General features: G+C 37.6%; 1 non-coding gene across 1 annotated transcript; it reads left to right on the top strand.

Moving 5' to 3' along the window:
* Positions 1-10,637: 10,637 nt before the first annotated feature.
* LOC115030972 lies at positions 10,638-10,766 on the top strand. The gene has a single exon (XR_003836566.1). It is a non-coding gene; the product is annotated as a small nucleolar RNA SNORA61 (small nucleolar RNA).
* The last annotated feature ends 1,241 nt before the right edge of the window (positions 10,767-12,007 follow it).

Here is a 12,007-nt window from a genome sequence, read left to right as displayed (position 1 = left end):
TCCATTTGTCTAAGAATTTCATGAAGTCATTGTTTTTAATAGCTGAGTAGTACTCCATTGTGTAAATGTAACATATTTTCTGTGTCCATTCTTCTGTTGAAGGACATCTGGGAATAAACCACCAATCAAAGCATATACATGGAGAGACTCATGGCTCTAGCAGCATATGTAGCAGAGAATGGCCTAGGTTGGGAGGAGAGGCCCTTGGTCCTGTTTCATGCCCCAGTATAGGGAAATGCCAGGGCCAGGAGTCAAGAGTGGGTGGGTTGGGGAGCAGGGGGGTGGGGGAGAGGATAGGGGATTTTTGGAGGGGAAACTGGGAAAGTGGATAACATTTGAAATGTAAATAAAGAAAATATCTAATAAAAACGTAAAAATAAAAATAAAGAAAATATCCAATAAAAAATACCAACTGCAAAAAGTTTCTATTTTAAATGCTTTTTTTCTTTGTTTTTTTAATTAGGTATTTATTTCATTTACATTTCCAATGCTATCCCAAAAGTCCCCCACACCCTCCCCCCCACTTCCCTACCCACCCATTCCCATTTGTTTGGCCCTGGTGTTCCCCTGTACTGGGGCATATAAAGTTTGCATGTCCAATGGGCCTCTCTTTCCAGTGTTGGCTGACTAGGCCATCTTTTGATACATATGCAGCTAGAGTCAAGAGCTCCGGGGTACTGGTTAGTTCATAATGTTGTTCCACCTATAGGGTTGCAGATCCCTTTAGCTCCTTGGGCACTTTCTCTAGCTCCTCCATTGGGAGCCCTGTGATCCATCCAATAGCTGACTGTGAGCATCCACTTCTGTGTTTGTTAGGCCCCGGCATAGTCTCACAAGAGACAGCTATATCNGGGTCCTTTCAGCAAAATCTTGCTAGTGTATGCAATGNTGTCAGNGTTTGGAGGCTGATTATGGGATGGATTAAATGGTTTTTTTTCCTGTTTTACTCTTTCACTTCGCAAGCCTCCCCTCACCCAAATGATTCTCTATCCCTTACACTGCTGCTCTGGTACTTCAGTATGAATTTCTCCCACTTGGAGAAGGGGCAGAGAAGGAATCAACATCAATCTTGGTTCATTATAGTATTAAAAATGTTGAAAAAAGTTATTTGAGTCCAGGTCACATATTACTGTCCGTGTTTTGTCATGCAATTACAATTCAATTTTATACTTGCAAAAAGACTATTTTTGTTTTTGTCATTTAAAGTTTTCAGAAACTACACCAAATCCCCCCAAATTATACACAGGACAGAACTAAATTATGTATTTTAGTGCAGCTTGACAATTATGTTAATGTAATTAGAATTCATGAATATAGTATGCAAATCAAAGTTTCAAGAACTATACCAATAACTGTTCTTAAGACAATGGTTGAGTTCTGAAATTCTTTGGAGGATTGCTGTGACATTAAGTCTCAGGAAGAATGTCATTGTTCAATGATGAAGTTGTTTTAAATACTGAATTGCCAATACTTCAATAATTTGTACATTTTCTTCTTGAAAGTGACATATTTCATGTAAAGAACAGAAAACATTTAACAGTCTATGCAATGAAAAGGTTTAAACAATTTGTATGTGGAAAAGTTTTTAGTGCTGTGTCTTTCATATGAAATGGCCTTCCTTTTGGAACATAAAATCAAACACTGTAGGAAAAGCAGCTTCAACAAATAAGCGTTGCTTTTGCTCTAATAGACATAGTAACAGAGAAATTAGCATGAACAGTACGAGGGACCTGGAGTCCTGACGTTCCTTCAGCCTTAAACCATATGCCTTTCTTGACTCAACCATCTTGTCTCCTCCACTCAAGGTCACCTATTTGACCCTCCAGTGTCTAAATCTTCAGAGACCAAGAACTGAGCAGTGAGGGAAATAAAATATGAACAGAAAGACCCAGATTGTTTCTCTTCATGATCTTTTCTATGTTACAATCACATATGAAACCAAAAGCTTTTCATTTCAGAAAAAAAAATAGACAGAGAAAAAAATAGAAGTTAAAAATAATCATGTTACCATCACATACCCCTTTGATTAGAGTTTGAATTCTCTGAAAATTGTTATTACTTTTAAGGTATAGTGCACATCATGTCCATATTGTTTTTCTTCTTCTTTTTCAAACAAACAAAAGTGATGTATGGGGCTGGAGAGATGGCTCTGCAGTAAAGAGCACTGACTGCTCTTCAGGAGGTCCTGAGTTCAATTCCCAGCAACCACATGGTGGCTCAGTCATCTACAATATGATCTGACGCCCTCTTCTTGTGTGTCTGAAGACAGCTACAGTGTACTCATACACATAAAATAAATAAATGTATGATTTCCCATTGTATCAAAAATAATGTTTAATATAAGCAATTACTCCTTGATCTCAGTCAGCAGGCATAAGGTCAAAACTGACAAACTGCTTCCGAATATCATATTCCTTCACCGTAGAAACAAAAGCACCAAGTGAGAAAGCATCCCGCCCTTTACTTATCAAGTTATAACATTCTCCGAGCTATCTTTGTTAAAACAACAACAACAACAAAGTACAAAAACAATAAACAATAGAGTAAATGTGCTTCTTTAGTTAGATTAAGAATTATATCAGAATAGTTAGAACTTTTATTACTTTTGCTTCATTCAATTATGTAATAAAGTTATGAATTTTGCTTTCATAAAAATTATTGTCGATTATATTATCTTCTCAACTAAAAACTCTGATTGATGGCATTGGGTAGAGTTTGAATGAGTTACTCTACATTAGCTTAATTAAATAAATGAGCATGTTGGCAGTGAGCTGATACTGATTCATTTCTGCCAGAAGAGCTTCGGGTCACATACCTCTGCTGTTGCAATGAGATCATTTGAAGGGTGAGTCACTCACTGGCTAGGAATCTGTATCTTTAACCACTGCCTAACCTTCTGGTGAGAACAAATGTCCCAAATGAGAGCATCTCTGTGGAGCAGCTCCTCTTTGACCCAGCAGTTCTGAAGATTCATGTCTATAGTTTTATGGAATTTTGTACTTAAATTTGTCCTTCATTATACATGGATGACTATCATGGCAGGGTTTCCTTTCTGAGGGATGAAGCAGAGAGCTTTAAGCTGTGCCAGCAGCATTGTGGACGGGGCTACCAGATGGGGATGTGAGATAGCAGGACTTTCGGGACTTTGCATTTCTTCTTGTGGGTGAGGAGTCTGAACTTGATTATGTCTTTGACAACCTGCCCTGTACAGCAAACTGCTTGCTGCACATTGACTTTGGGTTGGCAATCTGCATGCTAAAGTCCAGCTACTACAAAGCAGGATTTATTGTCATGGCTATCTAAACTAGCCCTTGATTGCTTTTCTATTCTGGTTGGCATCATTACCATCTTGTCAGTCACCTCAGTCATAAAGCTGGTAGTCACAGCTCCCTTCCCCTCACTCTTTATATTTAATCATCTGTAAACTCTGGCCATTTCCTGCCCTACACAGGCCTCAAGTAAGGGCTTTCTCTAAACCCTGTATTTTGACTTGTTTCATACTTGATTATATTCTTTTAACAAGCTCTTACTTAGTCCCTTTGTTTCCAAACTTTTCCACTTAAATCAGTGGCTCTATAATGACTTTCTGAGCAAACCTAACTTCTCTTGATAGAAACCTTTAATCCTTTCTGCCATTTGGGCAAATGTTCAGAAATTATGGTCCTTTAACCATCTGCTTCATGTCTCCCTGAGGATGGGAGCACAAGTACAGACTGCTGTATTACAGCACGTAGAAGCAGACCCTAGTAGGGGCAAAGCCCAGAGATGTGGACCACAAACAAGCTCTCAGGGTGATTTCTCAGCTTCTACAGATAAAATCATCTTCTTGCCCGGGTACAGTGCATACCTACCTTTCTGACCTACAAAGTGTGAATTGCTCTCAGCTGCCACCTTGGGAGAGACGATCATACACTTGCCTTTGTATATATAGTATTTCTTTGAGATTTCCTACCCCCAACCAGCTTCTTGAAGTTCTCATCATCATGGCGCTGTCAGGTACCTTGGTCTCCATTTATTTTGACATTCAGATGTGATCTCTGATCAGTAGCTTCCAGCTGCTGGATATTTTTAATGAAATGGGATATCAAGACCTACCCTAGATGCACAGAACAGGGATCTCTATAATAACAAGCTAACTAGGATAGGGATTGTGTGCAGGATTTTGCTTGAGAATCCTACTTTGGGAAAACTTACTGATCTCTTCCCTTGGACAACACTTAAGTCAATACTCCGAGTGTGCTCTGTGTGCTATAGCAAACACTGGGCTTCTGGTGGGAAAAAAGAAAGGTTTGGGTTTTGTTCATCTCTTTATTTTCAGTCATTTCCATTGTTTCTGGCACACTGAGTGGCTCAACAAATGTTTGTTTATTTAAACTGGACTGACCTATAGGTCAGGCTGGAACTGGAAAGCTGCAGCCAGGGTGAAATGTCCTTCTGCACAGATGGGTTGCACTTTCAGTTTTGGATGCTCTTGCTTTTGGCTGGGCTGTTGCAGTTTTCGCTTCCTCTTTCTAAATTCACAGATGGTCTTGAGCATTTACTCACAGATAGTGGATGGCTGCCCAGTGTGGATTGCTGTGGGCCAGACAGCTGGGCTTCCCTGTTGGGTACCAGCCAGGCCCTGCTGATTGAAACTTCCTTCAGGGGACTCAGTACTGTTTCTCTTTCCTGGAAGAGTCTTATTATAGTTCAGGTGTGTGTGTGGGGGGGGGGAGAGCACATGTGTGTGTGAGAAAGACAGGCAGAGAACCAGAGCCACAGAGGCAAACAGAAATAGAAAGATGGAAGAAGGGAAGGCACATGAGCATAGTGGCACCTAGAACATTAGGAATGTTGCACACCATGTACATGAATGTCTAGGTCGCTGAAGTTGCTTCTACTGATTTTAGCTCAAAACTGTTCAGCATGAAGACCTGTGACTTCACTTCAATGTTTTACTTTCTAGTCCTTCTCTAGAATGCTCACTAAACTACAAAGTATATAAAGGCTCAGTTGTTTACATTTTCACAGCATTATGTCTTCTAATATCTAGCACTGTATCTAGCATTAAGTTGAAATGAATGAACAACATGGAAAGTAAGAAAATGGGTTATAGACACTTTTCTCATGTGTTCATTACATATCAGCTGTATTTAGTTGCAATAAGCTTAGTCTTTTCTCTAAAATTATTCTTTAGAAAAATTATATAATTATATAATTATAAGTGTTTAATATTACTGTTTATTATGCCTTCACACATGAGATGATTCCTTTCTAAGGATATTAATTGTATCATTGAGTTAACATTTCTTGACATCCTAAAGAAGAATAGCAGATATAATATGGTAGACTACAGACTTGATCTGGTGCCTGCGTATTGGAATGGTGAGGGGTGGAGCAAAGAGAGAGAAAATAAAGAGATGTTCTTGGAAACTTAGTATTTAAATGCTTTGGGTTGGGTGAGGACAGAGTAATTTGCACAGGACTTGCAAGACTTGTTTTTTCTGGGTGTCTTACAGGTGGTACTTTTCTCAGTATTGATTTGTGCTCTTAGGACTTTTAAGGTTCTTTAAATTTACAACTGCTGGTAGAGTGAACCTATCTGTGTTCAAACACTAATTCTGGCAATTGGAAAATTTTATGTCTCTGGTAAATAACTGATCAATTTTAATATAAATTACATATGATATAAACACCTACCTGGGTTTTTGGAAATTACTGACTTTATATTATTGGCCATTATATATACAACATTGGCATACACCAAATAGACTTTCATGGTTTATTATTTAATTTTGAAACTTTATTTGACTAAAGTTGTAAATGTTAGTTTTTTAAGACCAATGATATATCAATGTTTTTTTAAAATACTACATCAATATGTAGGTGTACTAAAATATCCATTAGCTGTTAAAAGTCAGTTATCTTTTAGTGAAGCTTTCCAGTGTCCCTAAAGTGATTTGTCAATCCAATTCACATTGTGTGACCTTCATTTTAGAATTATATTCAATTCCTTATTGTATGTATAAACTTTTTCTTTGCCTTTTTGTTGTGCTTAATGTCATAGGAAGCAAAGCCTATGCCCTGTCCATCTGCTTCCCTACAGTCCTGAAATTCCACATCAAATCTCACAGATACATCAAGTTTTCATACAGATTTTTAAAAACTCAAACAGACTAAAAGCTGTCTCACTTCCTACTGCCTGACAGGATGCATGATGAGTCCGCTTTGATCTGGGTTCTTCTCTCTCTATAACTAGGACCTGGAGAGAGTAGTAAACCTATCTCTTACTGTTGTGTGTACATTGAACAAAGCCAAAGATTAAAACATAATGGATGATTTATATATTATCCATTTTTTATATTTTTTCATTCGAGTATTCATACTTTCTTTTTGTGTTTACTGGATGTCAAGTAAGCCCCAACTGAGAAACCTGGTTATGATAATCCACTTGAACCATTCTTGGATACAAGATACAAGAGAAAAATACTGTTGAAGGTAAGGCTTTAACTCAAAAAACATTTTTTTTTGATGGAGAGTTTAGGATGCAGGAGGTAGCAACCATCAGGGTATTTTTGGATGCAGTTGGATGACAAATAAACCTGTAACAGATAATTTATGTTGAAGCTGCTTATGTTGCATGGAAGAGGGTTCAATTTGCTAAGCACATACTTCTTTATCACCAGATGATTCATTGAAAATCACAATTTGTGATGATCTTCCTACAGGAAGGCTTGTTGATCATAAAAACATCATAGAAGAAAACTCAATGATGAATATTCTTTATGCCAAAAACATACATTTGTATTAGCTTCACACATCCCTATATTGTGCATTAAAATTATGGCAGAATTGATGATTCAAATGAGACCCAAGGAAAGGTAAATGTCAGCATTTCTGATAAGCTATGAAATAGTAGCTTTTGAAATAAATTAAAAAAAAAAAAAAAACAAGCTCAGGAAATTCAAGCATGACACTACATGCCCACAATCTCAACGATCAGGAGCCTGGAGCAGGGGAATTACTGCAATTTTAGGCCATTCTGGATTCTATAAATTCAAAGCCAGTCAATGTTATATATGAAGACCTTCTCTCAAAATAACAACACCCACAAAAAGGACATGAGTTTAGCAGCTTTATTTTTAGGAAACCCTTTTTACAAGGTGGCATCTAAACACTCATATTAACAAAAAAACAAGAAAGGAAGGAAGATGGGAGGGAGGGAGGGAAGGAAAACAAAAGCAAGGTGGAACAATACGAATGGCCTTTTCTCCCATTCTCAGCTTCCTAGATAATCTCCCTGTGCCTCTGCGTGCCCAGGAGATATAAGACCTTATCAGATCCCAGTATCATCCCTGCTTTCCAGAAATAGAGCTGTTTAAAGTTACCAAGCTCCTCACTAACCATGTTCACACAGCAGTGCCATAGCTTATAGGAAATGTCTTCTCTAAGTACATTGTTTCATTTTGGTAGCCAGAGTATCTCTGTATTCGTCTTGCTTTCTTTATAACTTTAACATGTAGAAATGGCAGATATGTAGCAGGAGGAGATGAGGTCTTTGTGGAAATTTCCCATTATATCTTTATGACTATGTTACTTTGTTTTTTGTAGATACACCATAAAATGAAAGGCGACACTGAAGCTTTGTAGAAGGAAAATAGTAAAAATTGGGTTTACATAGCCATTTTATGCATAATATAAATGACCATGTAAATATAATAGTATATAAAATGATTTAAAATATTTATATTTAATATTTAATTCCTGCTAATGTATAAGATTAAATTTTATGTAGACTATTTCATTTAATCCTAAAAGGAACAAATCATTAGCCTTTATATCTTATGTTTTTTTCTTACATGGGGATTTTGTAAAATAGAACAAAAAGTGATAAAAAAAAGTATCAGTTTATTCTCTTTTCATTTGCAGAGCTGCTTAAAACAAACACATTGGATACTGTACTTGTAGGTCTTTTGAGTGAGGCTTAGAATCATTTACAAATGAAGATTGCATGTTTGATGACATGCTTTCCTATAGAGGGAAAAAGCATGGACATTTTGTGCTGAAATACACATTTCTGTTAAATACTCCTTTCCTGTCTTAAGATGGGCAGTTATTGCTAAACTAAGTTCTGAACAATGGTCTAGTTGAGACAAGAGCTGTGTCTGCCTTTTGAAACCTTCATTTACTGATAACCTCTCTACATTTCAGACACTCAGAGGAGTGTCCCATTATTTTATACCTTAACTATTTCATATTTTCTATTCTCTTAAGTTATTGATACCCCAGAATACTAAAACAGCCTAAATTATGTTCAGTTTTCTAAAATAAATTAAAAGTTGCTAGTGAGATGTTCATGACAAAATGAAACTGCTCCATATTTCTTAAGGACTACATCCTTTTTTAAAACAACAACAGCAACAACAAAAAAGTGCTTCCATGACAGCCTATTTTAAAATCAAAAGTGATGATGTGTAAGGCAGTAGGAAGGTTCTATCTGATGGAATGATCTTAGTTTCCTTCTGTGCTAGGTAGAGTACGCTGGAAAGAAGACTGACATACACATCTTCAGCCAGCTTTCATCAGAGTGATTGTGACAGTCATCCTCCAGTGGATTCGCTGACCAGTTCTCATTTGCTAAGCACTGAGCCAAGCTAGTGTCAGTAATTAAAAGAACAGCAAGGACAGACTGGAGTTGACATTTCAGTTAAAAATGTTTTTGAACAGAATAACCTGAGACAAGTTAAAAGTATATTAATATAAATGGCAAGCAAATTAAATAAACATGATTTTTCTTATTATTATCTTCTAGGATATCTTGGCCTAGTAGGTACAAACAATTTAAAAATACTCTTAGCATTTTCTCTTTATTTGTACCAATAAAACAAGTAACACCTCCCCTAACTTGTTTCTAACTTTGTTACTTCTATATTTTTAGACAAAAGGCTGTTTCTGTACTAATTCCCAATCACTGAGTTCTATTGAAAGATTCTTCTCTTGGGTTCACGATGGAAAAAGACATTGGTGAGGCAGCCTTGGGGCTGCCCTTCCTGGCCAGGATCTGGAAGTTATTTATTTATTTATTTTTGACAGGGAGGATGCTGGTCAAATTAAGTCCTACATTTTACCCAGCCAGATATCTATGTAATGATAGACATGAGATAATTGCCAGGGGAGTAATTCAGTTAATAATTATAGAAATCCTGATTTAGCCAGCAAAACTGTAGAACAAAAACTGATTTCAACCAAACTGATTGTCAGAAACATGAAATTAAAAGATTATCCACTGTAATCAAATGAAGTGACATGTTGTCATTAGCAATGTATCTGTGAAAGTCACCTTCTAGTCCCTCTTCTACATTAAGTCGGGGTCTGATGTCTAAAGTGCCTGTAAAGGCAAATTCTGGATAGGAGAGGTACTATAATATTTTCTTTGTACTATTCTGTGCTTTGAATACATCTGACCTATATGATTTTTTGTAACATAAGTAAAAGAAAAAAAATCATTTACTTTAAATCTATTCCAAGGAAATTGTAGTCATCTAAAAAGAAGAAACAGAAAACAACTGTTCAAGATACTTATTTTTTTCTCCACCCCCTCAAACAAGTTAAGTCAATGAAGGTGTAGATTTTGAAAGGTTACGAAGCTTTTGCAAGTAGCTGAGCTACCTCTCAAGTAGTGAGACTGTGAAAGTAAAAGCAAGAAGCTTGAAACATGAAGCATGAAGCTGGGGTGAGTGAGTTATTTATTTGCTTCCTTATTAACTTAGAATTAGTAATATCATGGTAGTTGTTTCTACAATTTATAACATGCATTTGTTTTTGTAAAAAAATCTTTGTGATATTTATCAGCTGATTCTCTGGAGAACTAACCAAAGAATTATTCTTTGGGGCTCAGCTTCATGGTTTCAATTCCCACAGCTACTACTCTCAAACTCTTGGCAATTATGGTGCATGACAATGCATTTGTTGAGCTACACTAAACCTAAATTCTATATCTACTTCAATAATTGTTAATATGCATCTTCAAAACATAACAAAAGCTGTGTTAAAGTGGGAATATGTTCATTTGAACTTATACTTTATGAAATCTATTACTGACTCCTTCTATAGAATTTAAATATCTTTATTTTACTAAAATATTGGGTGTTTTTTTTTCTAAATGTAGGACCCTGGTTACAGAAGAGAAACTATATGGTCTTAAATTTTATCACTGTATTTTGAACATTTTCTTTTAAAATTCTAATCTATATTACAAGAATTATAGCCGGGCGTGGTGGCGCACGCCTTTAATCCCAGCACTTGGGAGGCAGAGGCAGGCGGATTTCTGAGTTCGAGGCCAGCCTGGTCTACAAAGTGAGTGCCAGGACAGCCAAGGCTACACAGAGAAACCCTGTCTCGAAAAACCAAAAAAAAAAAAAAAAAAAAAGAATTATGTAAGTAATTAGGATACATAGAGGCCCCTTGGTCTTGCAAACTTTATATGCCCCAGTACAGGGGAATGCCAGGGCCAAGAAGGAGTGGGTGGGTAGGGGAGCAGGGCAGAGGGAGAGTATAGGGAACTTTCAGAATAGCATTTGAAATGTAAATAAAAAAAATATCTAATTTTAAAAAAATAGTTAAAATACTGGGGAAAAAAGTTATTAAAGCTGAAGCGAACCCTCCGGTTTCCCCTTTCCATCGGATCTTGACACTGGTTTTGGTGGTCCTAAAGAAGGAAGAGTACCCTGAAGCTGGCCTCACAGCGATGCAGTTGCTGTAGAGCAGCAGGCCAGACTCAGACATGCCTGGGCTATGTGAAGTGGGAAAACTTGAGAACTGGGCAGTAGTATTGCTGACTACTGGCTTACTTTCATGTGTTTGTTTGTTTGTTTGTTTGTTTGTTTGTTTGTTTGTTTGTTTTTAGGGACATGTAACCCATGAAGCAGACATTATATATGATTTGGTCTACACTTGTTGGAAAAATTCCACAAGAGGATCTGGAAGCTAGCAGAATTTTTTGACTAGTTCCTAGCCAGGCAGTCATTGGAATCAGAGCTGCAGTTAGATTAAGGCCAGCCTGGCCTAAATTGAGAAACCTCATTTTGGAAAAGTGAAATACTTTGTCAATTAACATGCAATTGGTTCAATAAAGACTTTTGGGAAGTGTCAAACAACAACAACAACAAAACTGAAGCCAGATAAAGAGAGAGATTCAGTATTTTCCTGACATGATGGATGTAGTATTTGGGGATGGGGATATATGAAGAGAAGGGGTGCACACTCAATTTGATAAAATACAAATTGTTCTCATTGCCTAAGGTCTTCACATTTCTTCAGGCTGTTAGAAATGCTCATGCCAGGCCTATTGGCTGTGGTAGTGGGCTGTAGCACTAGTAGACAGTGCCACTAGATAGAAGAACTGGTAAGGTTGAGAGAGCTCAAACCCAGTGAATCTCAGAGTTCAGAACTGTAGGAGGGAAGCAACTAAGAGCTCTGAAGCAGTCAACCATGACACCTCAGTGAGAGAACCATGGCAAAAACACCTGGAGTCCTTTCCCATGCAAATAGAGCATCACTAACATTTCAAACTGAACCAATAGGAAATATCTGCTCCTAAATCCCACCCTACACCTCAGTGTTTATAAAGTCCCTGACCACATGAATAAAGTGCACAGCCTATTTCACCAAGGATCTTCTGAGAGCAGCTGTTTTACTGAGCTCTAACACTTGGAGAAGAGTTCTCTCTGAACCTCAGACCACCTGGCTGGTCAGGATCATGCCATCCCAGCTAGCCCCTGCCACCACTGCTGCAGTCCAACACTGCTCCCTTCACCATTGCCCCTGGCGCTGCCACAGTAGCAGATGAAAGCCAGGTCCCTGATTACCTTGCCTTGTGTAGGCGGCCCAAACCCCCTTGCTTTCCTTCTATGAACTGTGACATTTCAGCCACTTCCACCCAGACCAGAGACCCATGGAAACTATACAAATAGACAACTCAGTTCCACCTCACCCTCTGGGTGGATAGCAGACAACAGTGGGCCTGTTT

The sequence above is a fragment of the Mus caroli genome, chromosome 4, assembly GCF_900094665.2.
Source record: "Mus caroli chromosome 4, CAROLI_EIJ_v1.1, whole genome shotgun sequence".
Taxonomy (NCBI): domain Eukaryota; kingdom Metazoa; phylum Chordata; class Mammalia; order Rodentia; family Muridae; genus Mus; species Mus caroli.
This window is presented reverse-complemented; position numbering and strand designations above follow the sequence as displayed.